Raw genomic sequence first — 21,215 nt, 5'->3', positions numbered from 1 at the left:
AAGCAGGATTTTCCAGCCTTTTGCTTCCAGAGTCCTTTCACCTGCGAGTGCTTTGCAGGAGTGTCACCTGCCCTGTGTCAGAATAAAGGGGATTCTTGACACACTCCCTGTACTGAGAGGGCAGCTGGTGTCTGGATGGGCTGGATGGCCTTGGCAAGGTGACCTGGGGGCACTCACACCTCCAGCTGCTGGGCCAGGCTGCAGGAATTGCCATTGCATGGCTCTGGGTATGTGTGGAAGTCCTTAAATCAACAGCTTGTTCCACCAGTCCTGTCCCCTCTCAGCAGCTCCTCCCCATCTCTTGGTGCCCTCCTGGGAGGAAGTTCCCCCTGCTCAGCATGGATTTGGGGGCAGCGTGGTGAGGGGGTGGGATTGGCACCTTTCCCTGTTGGGCTGAGGGGTGGGCAGCCCATGGAGATGTTTCTCAGGAAGCTTTGCAAGGCACAGGGCAAGAGCTGCTGCGGTGACCTGCCCAGGACACCCTCAGGGCTCCTTGCTCTGTCTCTGGAGTGCATTACAAGATTTTTTAGACTTTTTTTTTTCTCCCAAGAAAGTGGCAGAGGCTGGACAGGCTCGTGGAGATGCAGAGAGGCAGATTTCCCACAGGCAGACCCCGGGGCTGCTCCTGGAAAAACATCATTTTCTTTTGGCTACAAAGGGCTCTTCCCACACAGAGCCCCATGGGTGCAGGGTCACTTTTACCAGGGATGCTTTGTCATTTTTCTTTTGCTAACAAGAGCTCCAGGAGGTTTCTGCTGAGACTCCCCCCTCATGTGCAGCCCAGGTGTTTCCAGCTCAGCTGCTGGAGCTTCCAGGAATAGTTTTTCTAACACTTATTTCACCCAGAATGTTCTGTAGCTCACTTAAAATTGAAAATGTAAGAGTTGGGTAAAACAAATTGTATTTAATATCAACTTAATTAGCCCAATGATAGTGCACAGATGGTATTCTGGATTTTCATGTTTTATTCAAGAAAGTTTTTGGGCGTGGGATAATAGATCTGAAACTGAGGCAGAATTCAGCAGCCTCACCGTGGCATTTAAACCAAGTCTGCTGCAGAGCTCAGGGGCCTGGGCTGTGCTCTCTGGTTTTGGTGGGGCCAGTTCTGGTCTTGGGTGTGCAAGAGTAAATGCAGAGATTCCCAACTGGACTCACAGGTAGGAATAAATTTGGATGATGGAAGACAGCCTAATAGAGAGTAAATGATAAACAGCCTTATAATGGGGAAAGGCAGACAAAAAGCTGTATTTCTTGGAGTTTCTGTGGGCAGAGCAATTGGTAGGGCCAGCAGAAATGAAGAGAAGGCTCCAGGGAAACCTTAGAGCCAGGGTCTAAAGAGGCTTCAAGAGAGCTGGAGAGGGACTTTGGAAATGGGCATGGAGTGACAGGACAAGGAGGAATGGCTTCCCACTGCCGGAGGGATATTGGTTAGGTGGGATATTGGGAAGGAATTGTTCCCTGTGAGGGTGGGGAGGCCCTGGCACAGGGTGCCCAGAGCAGCTGTGGCTGCCCCTGGATCCCTGATAGTGTTCCAGGCCAGGTTGGACGGGGCTTGGAGCAGCCTGGGATAGTGGAAGGTGTCCCTGCCCATGGCAGGGGTGGAACAATGAGAACTTTAAGGTCTCTTCCAACCCAAGCCTTTCTGTGGTAATTTTTCCTCTTCAGCCCCAGTTACCGTCAGTGCTGTTTTTTAAGTGGAGACCAAGCAGATCAATTTCCTGAGCTCTGTCCCTTTCCTTCTCTGTGGTGTGATGTCCCTAAAAAGTGATGCCTTGGAGGCTCCCTGTAGCCCTGAGCTCTGAGAGAAGATCTTGTCTCTCTTTTTTCTAGGGCGTAGCACGAGCCTCAGCCCTGGCCCTGCCTCTCAGCTGCCCTCTGTTCTCTGAGCCTCCTTCATCCACTGCTGAGTATCCCTGAAGAGCTACTTAGGAGCAGCAGTTGTCCTTAAGAGCCCAGTGAGGCTCCTGTGAGCATCACAGTTGGATCACAGTGTGCAATTCCCAAATTCCCTGCTGTAGCTGACAGCTGGAGCAGAGGAGCTGCAGGGCTGGGCCAGGCCGTGTCCCCGCTCTCTGTCCCAGCTTCTCTGGGCACTGTGGAGTTTCCTGCCTCAGAGCATGTCAGTCCCCCTTTCTTGGTGCACTGCTCTGCTCCCAGCCTTACCAGTCATCCCAGTTTCAGGGACAATAGCAGACTTTTCCAAAATCCTTCTGCTTTACTGAGCCAGCACCTGCCCCCCCCCCCCCCAGATTCCACAGGGAAGGGCTGTGCCCAGGATTTCTGCTTCCACTTCAGTGGTTTGTCCGTGTGTGACCTTCTGGACACTGGATGAAGGAGGTGTCCATCCACACAGGGAGGGTCTTTCAGTGCCACTTTCTGGTGGAAGCAGGGTTGGCTGCCAAAAATTTCTCTGTAGTGTCAGTGTGCTTCTATTTTGGAAAGGAGTGAGCTGCAACTTCCTGGTGGGCAAAGTCCTGGGCTGATTTGGGTTCAGGACAGGTGACATTTGGACCATCCCCTGTGAGCAGGTGAAGCTGCCAGTGATGCCAGCACCAGGGAAGTTTCCTAGCAGGCTGTGTCCTGCAGGACAGGAGAGCTGTTGGGTGGCCAGGTGTCTCAGTGTAAGATGTAACCAAAATCCAGCATTCTATCACCAGCTGTTGAAACCAGCTGGGGCAGGGTTCTTTATCTCCTCCATGACACATCCCTGATAACTCCCTCCGGGCCATTTCTTCTGCTCACGGGCCACCAAGCCTCCCTGCATGGCCCATCAAATGACATCATCCCACTGGGAGCTGCTGCGCCCAGGGACAGGAACCGAGCGTTCCTGCCTGGCTGTAAGCTGAGGTTTGGAACAGCACAGGCAGCCCTGACCTCCTGGCTTCCCAGAGGACAAGAGCTCCATAAGCAGCACTGGAGCTGCAGGGGAACACCAGACCCTTCTACAGGATCACTGCTTCAGCAGAGCCACATCCATCACTTCAGCAGGGCTGCAGCCACCATTTAATGGGGCTGCTGCCAGCGCCCTGCCCGGCAGGTGCCAGGCTGTGTCCTGACTCTGGCAGTTTAAGCCAATGTTTTCTGCCTTTATTTTTAACTTTCCTCTTAAATTGTAGTTCTGACTTGGGATCTCCCACTGGTTTGCTTTCAGACTAGTACAGCAGTCTTTGAGGAGTGTTGGCCAGGAGGTGTGGGGAGACAATTCTGCTGCACAGAACGTGCTGCAGGAAAAGCCCTTCAGCTGAAGGGGTTCAGTAAGAGACAGCCAAGGAAGCTGGAAAGAGAATCAAACTGCACCAGCTCCCCCAGGGAAAGCACTTCACTCACGGCCAGGGGGGTTGGGAAACACAGACAGGCTGGGGTTGGGGTCTCCTGCAGCTGGGAAAAACCTTTCCATGTGAGCAGCCAGACCCCGACCCTGCTCCAGCCACAGAGCAAACCCTGCTCCCCTGTGAAACCACACCATGAGCCCTCCAACAGCAGAACTGTGAAGTGATGTGCTGCTGATGGGTGTGAATCAGCAGCTCCTGGGAGGACTGGGGGCACTGGTTTCTGCACCTCCTCAGATGTGATCTGCAGGTGCCCATCTGTTCAAACCCTTAATTAACATCCTGCTGTGTGTGTGAGGAGTGCTTGACAAACCTCAGGTTAACCAGAAGTGGCTCATGGCCCTGTTGGGATGGGTCTCTAAAGTTTAGGTATGTGACAAGGGATTCAGTGAGCAAAGTATTTCCAGAGTCCTCTAGGCAGTACTGAGTGTGACAAGCTGAAACTCCATTTTTATGGCTCAATCAACCCCAATAAAGTTGTGCCCTTTCTCTCATCATTCCCAGTTGTTTGTAATACTCCCATGTTCTATTTTGAGTTGTGGTTCTTGTTCCAGAGATAGGAACAGGGAACAAATGTGTGGGGTTTTTTTTGGTGATGGTTTTTTTATCCTTTTGTACTGGAACTGAGCGTGTCTGACTCTGCAGTGATCATTTGCATCAATCCAACAGAAGGGTCATTTCACTGGGAACAGGAGAGCAGGGGTGGCTCCAGCCCCCACAGAGCCCATTGGTGCTGGTGTTGCTCTGAACCCACCTGATTCCTGGTGGGATCTGTTCAGCCAGAGCAGTTCAGTACGTCCTGCTCCACCTGAGGTGCTGGGGACACCTCTCCTTCTGTTGGGTCTCTGTGTCAGGGCTGGGAGGAGGCAGATGCTGCAAAGAACAGAAGAGCAGCTGTGACCTGCTGGGAGGCACAGGGTGAGGGGCAGGAACACGGATGGATACTCCAAAGCACGGGAAAAGGGGATGTGCTGGGGGTAAAAGCAGAAGGCAGCAGTTTGAGTGAGCCGGGCCAGGGACCTGCACCCTCTGGGCCTGCTCCTCCCAGGGCTGGGCTGGCATCTGGGGGACAAGCCCTGGGCTTGGTTTGGTGCCTTTTAACCCTCAAAACTCTTCATGCTCAATCCCCAAACTCTTCAGGCTGCAGTTGTCCTGTTAGATTAAGTCACATCATCCTTTCTGTCCATGAAGGTCCATTTTTGCTGCTGACCCCATCCCACAGGACAAAATAGTTCTGTTTTCATGGCCTGTTTAATTTGTATTTTTCATGGGTGTTTGAGCAGTCATTTCCACCTTTCTGGGTGCAGAGTGAAGTGCTGGAAATCAGGAATGCCAGTGTCATATGTGTCTATTTTAAGCATTTCTCTAATCACTGCTTGCCTTTGCTGCTGCAGCAAGACTCCTCTGCCCCTCCAGAACCACAGAAAGAACATCTCCCAACATCCCTACAGAGCAAACAAGAATTAGGTTGTGCTTTGAATTTCGATTTGTTCTCCTCCTTCCAACACTCAGAGTGGCAGGGAAAGAGCTGATGGAAGCCCTGGAGCCACCTCTGCCAAGGGAGGAACAACCACATTGAGCCTCTTTCCTGGTGCCTTCCTCAACGTATTGATCCATGAGCTGCCACATGTGTGTAGGAGCAAGATTTGGGTGTAATCCTGATTTTAACCCATCAGCTCCAACAATAAATTACTTGTTGGGGGTTTTACTGATGCTTTGACACACATGCTCAAACTGAGGTTGTGTCCTGTCCATGCCCACCACCAGCTTGTTCTAAGCTGCAGACTTCCCTGGGAATCTTTGCCTTGGATTTGGCCCCTTGCTGCCTTCAGTGAATGAATCTCTTTGTGTGCTGGGTTCAGCTTGCCACCAGCAGCCAGCTGAAGCTGAGGAAGCTCCTGAGAGCAATTTGAGTTATTACTTGATTGGCCAAGGCAGTGGAGAGAGGTTGTCACTCCAGAGGGCAGCAGGACTAATTTGGAGGTTGGTGTCTGGAGAGAGCTTCGTGGGCAGCTCTGGGTGTCTCTACAGCCCCCACAACCAGAAGCTCATGGGGACTGGGGGAAATTGGGGGAGAGGGGAAATCTGCATCATCCAGCTTTGTGCTTCTCCAGTACAGACATGTCCAGTGTCTGAGGCTTCCCTTGGAGCTGAGGGAAAGGAACGAATTTTCCTGGAGTGCCATTCACTGCCCTGGATTTAGATATCTGAAATGAGTGAGAATGTGTGTCCTGGAAAAGCCTTTTTTTCAACATGGAACCTCCAAAAGCTAGCTTGGACAGAGACACCTGAGTAGTTAATATCTAAATTCAGGCAAATTTAAATGTGTTTCTTCCCTAATTTTAGCTCAACTTCTCTGTCCAGGTACCTCCACCCAGCTAAAGCAGACCCAGACTCTCTGCTCTTTCCACCTCCCTTTCCTCTGCCCCCAAACATGATGTGAAACACTGTTTTAAAATGTTTTACCCTGTAAAACAACATACTGCACTGTTCCCTGTTCACTTTCAATTTTATGCAACTTTCTCCGCTGGAATAGGCTCAACGATCCCAGGAAATAATTGGTGAGCTTGTTAGACTAATGGGATTTTTATTTTCAAGGCTATAGATCAAACAAGTATGCCTGAAAATTCATTATACATGCAATGTGCACAAAATAATTATTCCTTCCCATGGAGGTGCTGGAGGAGAGACTGTGATAAAGGTGTAGCTTTAAAAAACCCTGCTTGATTTATCATTTCTAAGGCAAAGTTCCCATGAGATGCACTAGTTCAGTATTCAGTGACAGTCACCTGGCTGGCCAGGGGGCAGGGGACAGCCTGGCAAGGACTTGGACTTGCTTTTTGGACTTGATTTTTGGTCTGGATCTGAACAGTCCCCGAGTTCTGCTCCTCCTTTTTAGCAAAGAGCCCCAGATGTTGCTGGGAGCAGCAGAATTTTGTGTTGTTTCCAGGTGGTGAAAAGGGGATGGTTTCCCATCTCCCTCTTCTCCAGGGCTCTGGTTTTCCATCTCCTTCCCCTCTGGGGAAGCAAAGGAAACCTCAGTGTGCAGCCAGGAGGGGAGATTGGCTCAATCCTGCACGTGGACATGGGAAAAAGGGGACGTCAGCAGTGGAGAATCCATCCCAGAATGAAATGATGGATATTGACTGAGACATGGGCTGTGCTGGATCATGTTCAACCTCACCATCCCAAGCATTTTGGGTCTAAATTGCAGTGTCTGGGGTTGTCCTGGTCAGGGCTGCTTGGATCTTGTCTATGAGCTGAGCTTGAGCAATTAATTCCATGGGTTTTGTCCTGTGAGGAACCAGGTGGAGATGTTGGCAAGGGGACTGGAGCACCTTCCCTGTGGGGACAGGCTGGGCAAGTTGAGGCTGGAAAGGAGAAGGTTGTGTGGAGACCTCCCAGCACCTTCCAGTGTGTGAAGGGGCTGCAGGGAAGCAGGAGAGAGACTCTTCCTCAGGAACTGTGGGGACAGGACAAGGGGGGATGGGATCAAACTGAAAGAGGGGAAATTTAGGTTGGATATCAGGAAGGAATTGTTCCCTGTGAGGGTGGGGAGGCCCTGGCACAGGGTGCCCAGAGAAGCTGTGGCTGCCCCTGGATCCCTGGCAGTGCCCAAGGCCAGGCTGGACGGGGCTTGGAGCAACCTGGGATAGTGGGAGGTGTCCCTGCCCATGGAATGGGATGAGCTTTAAGGTCCCTTCCAACCCGAATCTTTCTTTTGGTGAATTTTACCTTCAGTGCATTTGCAAATTGAGATTTATTTTTGCATCTTTGTTTGAAAACTAGTTTGTCTTAAGGATATTTTGTGTGTCTGTGTTGGAGTTGTCCACACATGACTGCTCTTCTCTCAAGTGTTTTCCATTTGTAGAGCTGGCCAAAGAATTAATTGTTCACTGAGAATTTCCGTAGGAAAATCTTTTCTAAAAAATCACAAGTGGGGAAAATTGGTGAATGTTTGGGATACAACAGGAGAAAGAAAAAAGGCAGAAAAGCAAAAGCAAGTCATAAAAAGGATCAAAAGCACGAGCTGTGACATCTCAGAAAGGAAAATGCTTGATATACCTTGGAAAAGCTTGAAAATAAATCTCCAACATAACTTAAAAATAGTTCTTCTCATTCTGCAGGCACAAAGACTAATTGGAAGTGACACCATTTAAGAATGTCCCTTCCAGTCTGTCTCACTCCCCTGGTATTTGTTTGCTGGGCCGGGGTGGGATCTCTCTATGAGCAGGCACAGGGAATTTTGTCCCTCATTGGAGACTGGGCTTGGTGCCCAGTTCTGGGCAAGCAGCTCCTGATCCCCATGGGTACACCCACAAGTGCAGAGCAGGGATCTGGACTGGGGATTTCCAAGGCAGGATCTGATCATTGACCTGTTTCCCACACGTGCTAATAATTTAATAAATGATCAAACCACTGCCCAGCTCCTGATAGGAAAAGCTGCTCTGCAGAGCTGAGCTGTGCCAGTGGGCACCTGGGGCAGCCCATGTTCAGCCTGGAAGCTCAGCTTGGAGCAGGGGGAGCTGTGGGATGCAGCACCGGAGCTCCTCGTGGGGAAATGAGCCTTGGCTGTGCTGTCCAGTGCGATATTTCCCGGCTGGACCGTGGCAAAGGCAATGTCACCATCAGCATCCCGCCCAGGATGGATCTTGGGGATGAATCCATCATTCAGGGTGCCATGGAGCACTGCTTTGGGCTGGGCTAGAGTCCAGTGCCTTCCCAGCAGCTGGTTTGGGGCTGTGCTTTGGGTTTGTGCTGAACACAGGGTTGATAACACAGATGTTTGTGTTGATAATACAGATGTTTGTGTTGATAACACAGATGTTTGTGTTGATAATACAGATGTTTGTGTTGATAATACAGATGTTTGTGTTGTTACTGAGTTTGCACAGAGCCAAGGCCTCTTCTGCCCCTCGTGCAGCCACGCTGGGGAGGGGCTGGGGGTGTGCGGGAGGCTGGGGGGGGACACGGCCAGGACAAGTGACCACAGCTGACCCCAGGGATATTCCAGCCCTCATGGCATCATGCTCAGTGTATAAAGTGAGGGAAAGAAAGTGGAAGTGAAGGACATTTGGAGTGATGGTTTTTGTCTTCCCAAGTCACTGTGAGAGGAGGCCCTGCTCTCCTGGAGGTGCTGAACACCTGCCCAGCCATGGGACACAGTGAATTAATTCCTTTTTTTGCTTTCCTTGTGTGCGTGGCTTGTGCTTCCCCTTTTAAACTGTCTTTATCTCAACCCTTGAATTTTCCAGCTTTTACCCTTCCAGTTCTCTCCCTGATCCTGCTGGTGGGGGAGTGCCAGAGCAGCCAAGAGGGACTGGGGTGAAACCATGACACAGGCCATGGGTTTGCTGAGGGAGGGAGAGGCAGTGGGTTGGAATGAAGAGTTCCCATCACGGTGCACGGAGGGAGGGGATGATGAACAGGCCAGCAGCACTTGTGCCTGGAGGCTTCCTGCTGGGCTGAGGGCAGTGGCTGCACCCCCCATTCAGGAAACACACTCAGCATCTCATGGGGGAGGCCTTTAGGCACAGCTTCTGCTAAAGGTCTGCAAACATCTCCCTGGGCAAAGCATCCCGGGCAGTTCTTCCAAAGGCCACAGCGGCACCTTTCAGGAACCCACAGTTTATAACAAACTGCACACAATTACTCTGCAGTGCATAAGCAACAAGCAATCAAGCGTGCTAACGACCAGCAGCATTAATTACTGGCCATTCCCCTCAGTTGCTTCTCACCTCTGGTCCCAGCTGCAAAACCAGCTCACATTGTGCAACCACTGCATTTAGAGGCCCAGAACATCCCTGTCCTTTGGGTGACTGTGTAGAAGTTGGATGACAATTGGTAGCTCCACGGGGGAATTGTAAAGCTTGGCTAATTAACCTCCGAGTGGTGTGGAATCCTCTGCTGAAGGAGCTGTGTGAGTGTGAAAAGCTGCTGGCAATGCTCCAACTTGGTGTTGGTTTTATACAAGGGGCATCACAAAGGGGCCTGAACACCTTCTCCTATCCCAGGTTGCTCCAAGCCCCATTCAGCCTGGCCTTGGACACTTCCAGGGATGGGGCAGCCACAGGAAACCTGTGCCAGGGCCTCTGCACCCTCACAGGGAAGAATTGACGTAATTAATGTAATTAACATAGTTCCTTCTGAAGGTCCAATGATGAGCATCATCTCTGTAGCTTTAGCTGATGAATTTCAACACTAAAAGGCACAAATAAAACCCAGAAGAAATGAACATTTCCTCTCCTGCTGCCAATTACTGGGCAAGGATTACGCCACAGCGTGTTAGTAGAATTAAATATCTATTTGAACTTTGCTTCTCGTGTACTTTTTAATTTTAATATTATTTATTCTTCAACTTTCAATAATTCATTGAGATGCGTTCATATCAGTAATTAAAAGATGTACAGTAAGAAACAGAGCTCACATAAATTATTCCACGGCATTCATTATTTATTTGACCACTTATAGCTGTGCAAAATTTACTGAGAAAATATGTACATTCATTAACACATGCATTACAATTTCATTAGTGCACTTTCTCAATGAGTAAAGATACTCAGATTTGGGTGTGTGAGCAGCTAGAGAGGTCTTGGTTGTGCCTTTTAAATGATTTACATTTAACAAAGAGGTCTGTGGTTGGGAACCAGAAGGAGCTGCTTGTGGGAAGCCTTTCTGCTGGCCTGACACATGTGATGGCAAAGTGGTTTTATCCAAAGCTGCCCTGAGAGATTCCTGAGCCAAACTCAGGGTCGGGTGTTTGGCTGTGTTGTACAACCACCGACATTTGAGTAGAGCAAGGAACTAGAGAAAATCCGATATTTAAGGCCCTCTGGTTTCATCTGCTGTGGTTGACTCTATCAGGGAGTGCAGTTGCCATGGTGGTCCCACTGCATTTCTTGGCTGGTGCATCCTGGCAGACAAGGCTCAGGACAAGGCCCTGGAGAAGACTCTCCGAGGGGTTCTGGAGGCACCACTGTCCCATTTTTCCTGCCCCACAGACTCCAGCTGAGGCTGCCGTGAAGTGACTCCGGTTCCTGGAAAAGGTCCTGTGCATCAGCGCTGAGGCACAGCTCAAACAATGAGGAATTTCTTAGTGCCAAATGGATTGAAAAAAACCAACCCAACCAAACAACTCACAGATTCTGTCATAGTCTGAAAGGGAAGAGAAACATTTTTAATCAGTGCCACAAAATTTACATCAATAACAAGTCCAGTAGAGCACCAAGAAATTTCTGCAGGAGTAAACTGCACTCAGTGCAAAAAGGCTTGCATCCACTCCTGGAATTTAATGGTTCAGCTGGCATGTGAAAGCTGCTCTTTGGAGGTTTAATTATTAAGGTCAAATTAAATTTCAGCTGTTGGAGCAATGAGCTCCCTCCCTCTGCAGATTCCAGCTGAGGGATTCCTTGCTGGGGAATGCTGGAGAGGATTTTGGTGTATCCACTTGAAATGTATTTCCCATGGGAGCTTCCCAGCTAGGAGTACATTCAGAAGGCATTGTATCTTGGATAATGAACTATTCAGGAGGCATCACTCATTTTGGAAGTCTCAGGTGTGCCTTTTTCTGGTTAGGAAACTACTCATGGTGAAATTTGGCTATGAACTTCCTCACGGCGAACTGTGGAGTTCCTGCTCAAGGAGCTGCTGCTGGAATGAAAGGAGTGCTCCACTTCATGGTTCTGGAGATTCTTCTTCCCCTAGCAGGAGCTCTGGCTGGGACTTGTAATGGGAAATGGGGGTGTTGCCGTGTGGACACTTGTCCAGGTTGGTCACCAGAGGCACAGGAAGATCAAAGAGAACCAAGACCCCTCCAAAACTCGCTCTGTCTTTCCAACCAACCCCAAACCCACAACATACATCTGTGAGTTTTTGTAGTTTTTGAATTCCCAGCCACAAAACACTTCTAATTATTTTGGGCCTGGCTGTGTGTGCACTCAGAGGGTGGAGCAGCTGAAGGGACACACAGGTTCTGGGAAGCAGAGGAGGAGAAAACAACCATCTGTGTCTTGGAAGGCTGGAGTGAGGTCTTAGAGGAAATCTGCCTCATCTTCTCCTGCCTCTCACAGAGACTGGAAAAGAGCCATGAGGCTCTGGATCATCCTCCCCTGGCCTGCCCAGGCATGGGAACTCCATCCCTTGTGGAGGGCTGGGAGCCTTTGGCACAGGAGCCCTTGGCACAGGAGCCCTCTGCACTCCCTTGGAGGAGAAGAGGCCTGAGGGCAAGACGATCTTGCCCAGAGATGAGCAACCTTCCTCTGGGTCATGGTGACAAAGTGAAGCACCCCCAGCACGCCTTGTTTCTGTATGGTAATACCCAGTACCCAGCTGGCCTGTTGGTTTCTACCCCACCCCCTGCCTGCCCCATGGAACCTCTGCCCCTAGCCCTGATTAGGGAGCCTTGTCCCCGGCCACCCCTTCACAGGGGCTGCTGGACAATGAAAGCTGCCTCTGGGGAACTGCTGTACGAGGCTCCTGTCTCTCTGTCCCCGAGTTCTCTGTGGGTGATTTCACAAAGAGCCGAATCACAAGAGCTGGGATCACTTGTAGCTGGGAAATCGCTACACTTGCTGAAATCACCTGTTCCCCAGGGAAGCGGCCACTGCCCCTGGAAGAGCTGCTCCTTGCAGGACACTCTTTCTAGGAAGGTCGAGGCACACCGGGCTGCCCATACCCAGGTTCTCCTTAGAAGCAACAATCCCTCTGTCCCACAGGGAGGCAAACTCCAGAGCCCCCAGAGCCTTCCCCAAACACCTGCGTTCGGGGGATTTAGGAGCTGATTTCCCAACAAAGGCCATGGCAGGGCTGCACTTCAGGCATTTGTTTGTTTTGCCTTTACAGCTCAGCTGCCAGGATGCAAAAAAGAAATTGGTTTGGATGGACACAAAATACATTTCTTGTGTGTGCAGTGAGGGTCTGAAGGAATTCCTGTTTGACTGAACCATCTGCTCTCCTGGGAGTGGGAATCACAAGAAGGGGGTCTTCTCTTCCTCCTTGTTCTTTTCATCATCCTCACAGGTACCTTGGAGGCTGGGACACCCAGGCTGGGTTAAAAAAGGCCACTCCCCACTTCTTTTACATCTGAATTATGGTGACCTTGCAGAGATGCATCCCAGAGGAGCCTGCTGCTTCCTGGCAGGTGGTGGAAGTGGAAGCATTCCCAAGAAAAAGGGGGAGAAACTGAGTCTGTCTCACCTGTGTCCACAGAGCAAAACTTCAGACGGCATTTCCTGTGTATCCCCAACTTCATGGCCAGAGTTGAGTCTGGGTTTGAAAAATGTGGATTAACTTCTTTTATAGAGGACCATTTATTTTTTTCACAGCAGAGGGACTCTTTTGAGTTTCCTGCTTGAGACAGAGTTTGAAAAATACAGTGCCTTGTCTTTCAAAAACATCCTGAGGAGCCACTGCAAGGTTTCAGATGAGGGCCACGATTATGCTCTGGAGGTTGTCAGAGGGAAGGATGCTGTTCAGTCTTTACTGGAGCTGGCATGAAAATGGATTATTCTAAACCATCTCTCTGTGTGGCTGTCCCATTTGTCAGGTTCCTGCAGTCACATTCCCTGCTTGATGTTTTTCATAAACTGCACTCCTTTTCCTTGGGTTCTGGTGATTAATTGTAATGGCAAGTGGAAATATTCCAAAATAAATCTATTTTCATGGCCCTCCACAAAGCCCACTCTGAGAACCCTCTGCAGATTTAGCAGTTTGGAAGGAGGTGGGGCAGCACAAGGTGCACATCAGAGCAGCAGCTCTGTGGTGTCCACATTTTTCAAACCCAGCCTCAACTCTGGCCATGAAGTTGGGGATACACAGAAAATGCCATCCAAAGTTTTGCTCTGAGGACACAGGTGAGACAGACTCAATTTCTCCTCCTGTTTCCTTGAGGATACTTTTACTTCCCAGCAGTTATTTTGGTAGGGTCTGTATTTTCCACTAAGGAGCAAATTATTATTATTATTATTATTCGGTCCAGGAAACAAAAGGAAAATAGGCAGGAATCATAGAAATGTTCAGATTGGAGAACATTTCTAAGATCAGATCCAACTATGAACCCAGCCTTTCCAGGCCCCCCAGTGATTCCATGGACAGGGAGGTGTCAGCAGCAGCCCCAGAGCTGGGCAGTGACAGAGCAGGGGTGAGGCCAAGCCCAGAACTGCTCGGGGTAATCGTTGGCAATGACCCCCCCCCCCCATTCCTGTATCCTTCACTTCTGGTACCAAGGCTGCAGTTTTCCCTGGAAATGTGCCTTTCCAGCCCTGAAACTCCTCTCCACTGGAGAAGTCCCAGCAGCAGTGCCCTTCTTGCACTCTGTGGATGCTGCAGGGCAAAGCCCGGGGCCCCTTGGTTTGGGTTTCTGCAGCTCTCACCATCCAAGAGAAGCTCTGCCAACACCTCCTGCTTCTCCTACATCCTTGCACGCTGTGTCTGATGATCTAAGATCTATTTCCCACCCCAAATGATCTGCAGTGAGCACAGAAAGAGATGAAAATGAACTCCAGCAGGTTCCCTTTTTCCTGCAGGAAGCTGCAGATGGGCAGCTCCTTCCATTGAGGTGCCCCTCAGCCCAGCACTGGGACACGGCTGCTGAGCTGGGCTCAGCTTTATTCGCTCTCTCAAAGTAAAAGATAGGGCAAAACTGGGACAAAACAACAAAGAGGGAGAGACAAAGAGGGAGAGCCTGGATTTGAGTTGATAGAAACCTCAGGAACCGCTGTGCAGCCCAGTAAATATTGGAATGACATTACCTGAGCTTGGAGAAAAACTGACGAATTGTTAGGCTGAACTCAGATCTGTAGTGGAACAGGAGAGCAAACACCATGGAGACATCGTTATTTCCTTTCATCATTTTCTTTGGCAACAGAATCAGAAGGAAAAAGCTCCAGAGTGACTCTTATTATATTTTCCCTCCCTGTGCCTTTTCTTTCTGATTCTCTCCATTGTTCCCAGCTCTGTCAAGATTGTGACAAACTTAATTAGCAGCGAACAGTAGGAATCCCAGATGACATATCCATGGGTTTTTTTCTTTCTTCTGACTTCATGAGATCTTTCTAGTCTTTAATACAGAGTGAATAAGGGCAGGGAGCAGATGGTGCTGGTGTCCAAAATCAGCAGCATCTGAGCCCGTATCTCCTTGAGATCTTCAGTGTCAAGATAAGATGTGGATAACGAAACGTCCCGGAGCGATGAGATTCGGGCTTGGAGATTCTGAAAATGGGATTGTGCATGGACAGGCACAGATTTGCCACTTGGGGCGGTGTCATCTGCCAACCTGTTCTTGAAAATCTGGATTAATTTCAGGACTGCTCACAGCAGTGACTGCAGAGCCCAGGGCTCTTGCTCCAAGCTCCTGGCACGGGGATAATGCACATTTATGGCTCCTGCATCTGTAAATTTGATGCTTGGTTGGCTATAAAACAAGAGCTGGGTGAAACATTGTCATGAACAGGGTGCTTGCCCTAAAACCACGTTTCTGAGGGCGTGAAACAGCCCAGGGTGAGGTTCAGTGAATGGTTTTGAGCGAGAAAAAAGATTTAAAAGAAAAATGCCCTAAAATACTTTGAGCATTTTTAAGTGAGGTTTTGCCCTTTGATCTTTTCAAAGGGAATTTGGTTGTCTTGCTCTTGGAGACAGTTTTGGCTGCAGGGCTCTGGAGTGGAGGGGCTTTTCAGCATCCTCAGCAGTTCTCCAAGTTCAGGGAAGCTTGTGGCCAGCCAGGTTTTGGGCACCTGTGCTCCCATTGCTGCAAGAAGCAGGGAGCCCTTGCCCTTCCCTCCACCCTGCTATAATAATAATAATTATAATAATAATAACAACAACAACAATAATAATAACTACTATTTATTTATTTGTTTGTTTGTTTATTTTTACAATAGTGACACCCAAGCAATCCAATTTGCAGGAAATGTCAAGATTTTCCACACAGGCACCTCTTTCCCCTGCGCTCCCTCTCTTGAGAGATGGACAATGGTCATGTGCCACTCTACCAGAGCAGGAGCTTTGCAAACACACCAAACTCTGGAGGTTTGGTAGAAAAAAGCAGCAAATCTCTCACCAAACCCTCTCTGAACAACTGCACTCTCTCCTGCTTTAATTCCCTCAAGCTGGATATCTCCGTGCCTCTTGACTTTTACAGAACAGCTCCTGCTTGGAAACTTCTGGGCCAGCTTCTTTTGCCTCCAAGGAAATCAATTTTCTACCAGGATTTGTTTTTCTGGGCACTGCTGGAGCTCAGAGCATGGCTGGGGCCCTGTGCCAGCTGCACTTCAGTGAATCAGGGCTCTGAGCACGATGCAGCAGGGCTGGGACAAGGAGAACCTGGACAGTTCTGGCTTTGGGCTGTTCATCAGCCTCTCAGCTGAACCCAAACCATTAAATAATTTAAACTGAAATCCTGGACTCCTGGATGATGAAAAGGCTTATGTGGGGGTGAGGGCTTAGCAGGACTTTGGGTATGTCTCACTGCCCATCACTTTGGGCACTGGAACCTCTGGTAAAACCCAAATTTTATGGTTGTTGGGCACAGCTGGGGCATGTGCCACCTCCAGGCTTCATAAAGGAAACCCCATTTTGTTATTTGTAATTAAACATAGGCAGCAGATGTGCAGAAGAACCCAAATCTAAAATTCTCTCCTAAGCAAAAAAGTGACATCATCTTATGATTTTATACAATCCGTTTTGTTTTTTTCCCTTTTATTCTTTTTCCTCCATCTAAAGAGAATGGGGAGGTTGCAGGGGGAGGTGGTGGAAGCCTCCCCTCCCTTGGGCTTGTTGAGTGCAGTGTTGATTCTTGCCTTTGGATGAGTCCTCAGGGAGGGCCAGGCCAGGCTTGCCAAGGCACCTGGGCTGAGAGAAGAGACCGTTTGCAAGCGGCATCTTCCAGCAGAATCCCCAAGTGTGACACATTCCCGTCACTTCCTCCTTTGTTCCATCCCCAGCAGCTGAGTTAGAACTTTCTTCAAACAGGCTCTTAAATGAGAAAGTGAGGGATGGATGGAGGCTGTGCCTGATCCGCAGCGAGGGTTGTGATTCTTGGAAATGTGGAGGGAAGGACTCAGGACGTTTCTGTTCCTCAGGGAACAATTTCTCTGTGGCTGGCTTGGTTTCCTTACACAGAAAACAGCACTTTTAAAAGGTTGTATTGCTACTCGGTTTTTCCTTTGGGAGCCCTGGCACTTTCCCTTTAACACGGAGGAGAGGATGGTTTAAAATAAGCAGCTCTCGAGCCAAGGGGGCTCTGGGGAGACCGTGCTGGGGCATGGGGAAGTTCAGCATTTTGGAAAATAAAAAGAATAATATCCCATGCCTTTCCTGGCTGGAATTACTGCAAGAGATCAGCTCTTTTTGCTTTGCTGCTCCAGAGTGAGCACAGGCAATGCCTGTCCTTCCAGGGCATTCCCAGCCTGTCACCTCTGCTGTCAGCTCTCCCTGCTCCTCTCACCCACTGAGGGGAGGTGATGCTGTCCCCAGCTTGACACCTCGGCATGGCTGGGACGTTTCCAAGCTCCCTGCCATGCACTGGCCACTCCTGACTGGATTTTTTAGCACTAGCTCATGGTTTCCTGACATTTCTCCTGCTTGCTGCCCTGCCCTGCCCTGCCCTGCCCTGCCCTGCCCTGCCCTGCTCTGCCCTGCCCGGAGGGTTTTTGCACCACCGCATCTTGTGTGTGTGAGCACAGCGTGGCCCAAACTCTCCGTTCCACATCAGTGCTGCAAATCCAGATTTCATGGATTGCACAGTGAAGGAGAAATGGTTTAGGAGAGCCCCTCCATGACCCTGGGCTACTCTCCCCACCCCAGCCCAGTTGTGTTGCAGGGGGACATGAAGAAAAGACCCAGGCAAAACAAAGAGGGTGGTGAGGAATGGAAGGAACAAGCAGAGCACGAGAAATGGAACCAGCAGCAGCAGCTGGGCACGAGCCAGCCCAGCCTCCCTCAGCAGCTGGATACTGAGTTTTTCTAAACTGCTCATTAATTTTTCACATCGCTCTTCAGCGACTCTATTATTGGAGTTGGAATTTCAGCCCGCTGTGTGACAAATCCCTCTTCCTAAATTCTTCTGGGGATAGAGTGAAGAGATCCATCCCTACCCAGACCTAAATACACCATATATCAGAGTCTGCTGGAAGTCACTCCAGTTCCCCTCCTTTTGGACAATGCTCCAGGCACAGGGTGGGATTGTTGGGGTGTCTGTGCAGGGCCAGGGGTTGGACTGGATGTTGTTTGTGGGTTCCTTCAGCTCAGGATATTCCATGATTCTATGATTCCTGAAAGAGAGATCCACTTTTTAAAGCAATTTATTTACATTCCCAATCTGGCTTGACTGGATCCACATCTTGATGATGTTCCCTGGATGTCATTCGTGTTTTTCAGACAATTCTCTTCCCATTACAAGGAACCTGTAGGATTTATGAGGAGCCGGAGTGTGTGGCTTGTTCCGTCTCTCATTAGACTGTCAAACCAGCAGAAAATCTATCCTGTTTCTTCCCCTTTTCTTCTGTATCAACAGTACTTAAAGAAAGGACATCAATTGGAAATTAAAGAAATTTAGTCACAAAACTCATAGGGAAGCACCAACAGGAAAGATCAAAAAAGCAGAGAACAGAGAAGGCAGAAATAAAATAGTCTGACAAACATTAGAATCAATATTAAAAGGGGAGAAAAGAAGTACAAAAGCCTCAAAAAGCCCCCCAGAAACGGTGTAAAAAAGCAATGCCTGTCTTTAGAAATGAGAAATGCAAGGAATGTAACAAATGATTTCAGATCTGATCCTGTGAGAGAGAAATCTGATTTCAAAAAAAAGCAGCAGCTATGGAGACAGTTTGATAAAAGGCTGTACAATAAAAGATTTGAAAATTGCATCCCCCAACTACTTTAGAGAATAGCAAAAGAAAGGGATACATATTAAAATACACTAATGCTGCAACATCTAATACAACATGTTCTGTTAGTGAGAAAAGAAAGGTATTTTGACAGGTGTATCGAGATTTACCACCAATCTCAGTGACCCCATCAGAAAAAAAAAAAGCACTGAAAGAATAATTTTAAAATAGCTCCAACAACTGACTGGGAAGAGCATGGAAGCAAACAGCTCCCATTTATTTCTGTGGCTGGAAAAAGATCAAACCTTATTTCGGTGCTATTTTTATGGGAGGTAAAGTAGGGCAGTCCTACCCCACTGCTTGGGATAATCATGCAAACAAAGGCTCCTTGAGAGCACCGCTGGAATAAAACACCAGCACCTCGTGGGCTGTGGGCAGAGCCCCAGCACGGCTCCCTGGAACACAGGGGCTTCTGGAAAAGTCTGCAATCCCATGGAGCAGGGAGAGGAGCTCCTGGCCACGGCTCACCGCTGCCATCACCGGAGCTCTGCGCCTCCAGGCACTCAGAAAGGAGCTTCACAGCAGCAAGGAAAATGCACCTTCTCCTCCCAGAGTATCCTGCAGGATGCTGGGGCAGGATGGCCACGAAGCCATGGCTTGGAAAGGGGCTGCTGGAAAATCCCTGTTTGAAGCTGAAGGCCTCACTCTAAAGTCAGCTGTAACACCTTGAACTTCTGCCTTCAAAAATCCAAACCACTAAAAAAAGCAATGAAAAAGCTGGTGGGACATGGGAAAGCAATCTGTGAGTGTTACAGGCAAGTTACCTTTGATTGCATCGGGTTATCCCATAATACTCCTACATTTCTAAGCGATCTCGAGTGCCTGGCATCGTTAAGATTGGATGTTTATTTGCAGAACCAAGCATTAAAACTCTTTTAGCCCTCAGGCCGCCAGGTCTGAAATGCAAATGCAAAATAGCTGGGCTGGTGCACAGGCTGCTGCTGCTTCCAGACCAGTGATATTCCCAAAAACCCTCCTGCTGCTTCCATACCAGTGATATTCCCAAACCCCTTCTGCTGCTGCTTCCAGACCAGTGATATTCCCAAAAACCCTCCTGCTGCTGCTTCCAGAGCAGTGATATTCCCAAAACCCTCCTGCTGCTTCCAGACCAGTGATATTCCCAAAAACCCTCCTGCTGCTGCTTCCATACCAGTGATATTCCCAAAACCTTCCTCCTGCTGCTTCCATACCAGTGATATTCCCAAACCCCTCCTGCTGCTTCCATACCAGTGATATTCCCAAAAACCCTCCTGCTGCTTCCAGACCAGTGATATTCCCAAAAACCCTCCTGCTGCTTCCATACCAGTGATATTCCCAAACCCCTCCTGCTGCTGCTTCCAGACCAGTGATATTCCCAAAACCCTCCTGCTGCTTCCATACCAGTGATATTCCCAAAACCTTCCTGCTGCTGCTTCCATACCAGTGATATTCCCAAAACCCTCCTGGAATTCTGCAAGTAACACCTGGCACTGGAGCTCCAGCTGGAGGGCACGGGGGATGGCTTTGGTTCATCCTGACCCTGATGCCATTAAACTGCAAATTGAACCACGGGGAAATTAATCTCCCAGCTGCATTTAAATGGTGGCAGCGCATTCCAAGTGTTCTGTGGCAGTTGAAAGCCTCAGAGTTTGGGTTGGGCAGCTGGAATTTGACTGGACAGCCTTCATTCAGAGCCACCCACACAATCCTGTGGTCTCCCTGCCGAGGGGCACGACACATCCTCTATAAAATGATGTTTCCAGACCTCCAGGATGCTACATTTTACCATCATCCTCCCATGAAAGCCTCAAGCCAAGCTTTGGGGAAAACAGGCTTCTTCTTGGGATCAGCCAGTGGTACAGTCTGAAGGACAGGAATGGTCAGGTGATTTCCAAAATAAAAGAGAAAGGATAATAAATGGGAGGATTCAAAACACCAAAATGCCCCAACCACTCTTATCCATCCCAGCCTGCAGCTGCTGGGAGTCTCTTCTACCTGGGAGAAGCATGCCACACTTTCCATGGACTAAGAGGGATCGGTGTGAGGGACCCCGAGACAGTGATGGTGGATGAAGGGAACAGGGATTTTCTGGGGGTTTATCACGACTTGTGCCAGGGGAATAAGCAAGATAAGACCCAAACCCAGAGCAGGGCAGTGGAAACACTGAGGAAGGGGTCTGGAGATCATCACTCCTGAGCTACCCACTCACCTCTGGAGCAAAGCCCAGGAGTTCAGGGCCAGCTTTAACAATGAAAAGCTTAAATATACACACACACACACACACATGCACACACAAAATTTAGTTAATGGTGTGCTTTCTGAGCTTTTCTTTCTCATTTGAGCTATATTTTTTGTTTTGCAGACAGACTGAAAAGATGGTGAGCTGAGGCTGCTGCTCTGCCCAGAGAGGGGTCCCTGGAAGGTCTTGAGTGGGATCATCTCCGTGGTGGTGCCAGGTACTCCAGGAATTTCAATGGAAAATGGGGGGCCATACAGGACTGGAATAAATTTCTCAAAATTGCATCAGTCAGCAAATAAGGAAAAATCTTAATTGCTGTGGATAAACGATGGATCAGATGTTATTTCACATTGCAGAGTAACTGTCTCCTTTGGGTGTTTTAGCTGAGCTTTCTGCATCCATTACTAAATTTCAATCAGGTCTCACAGAGCATGGGAAAGGTCTCAAAGGTAATGAAATTCTTACAAAATGTTACAAAAATAGGCAACTGGCTAAGAGAAAGGCAGTGGAAGCATCCTAAGTGATGGAGACATCGCTGCGTGAGCTGGGAGTGCAGCAGCCAGCGGAGAATCGGGTGGAGAGTGTGCAAATCCCAGGTGGAGCTTAGCCAGGACCTGGAATTAGTCATGAGACTAAACCTGCTCCATCAGCCCCACTGTGTGGGGACAGCATGTGGCCAAGGGACACATGGGATTGTGCTTCTCCTCAAGAGCTCCACAGTCCTCTGGAGCACCGAGGCAGAGAACTTCTGGCCTTACCCTGCTTTGTGCAAGAGTCTGGAGAGAT

Source organism: Aphelocoma coerulescens, chromosome 20 (genome assembly GCF_041296385.1).
Source record: "Aphelocoma coerulescens isolate FSJ_1873_10779 chromosome 20, UR_Acoe_1.0, whole genome shotgun sequence".
Taxonomy (NCBI): Eukaryota; Metazoa; Chordata; class Aves; order Passeriformes; family Corvidae; genus Aphelocoma; species Aphelocoma coerulescens.
Note: the sequence above shows the minus strand (reverse complement) of the source record.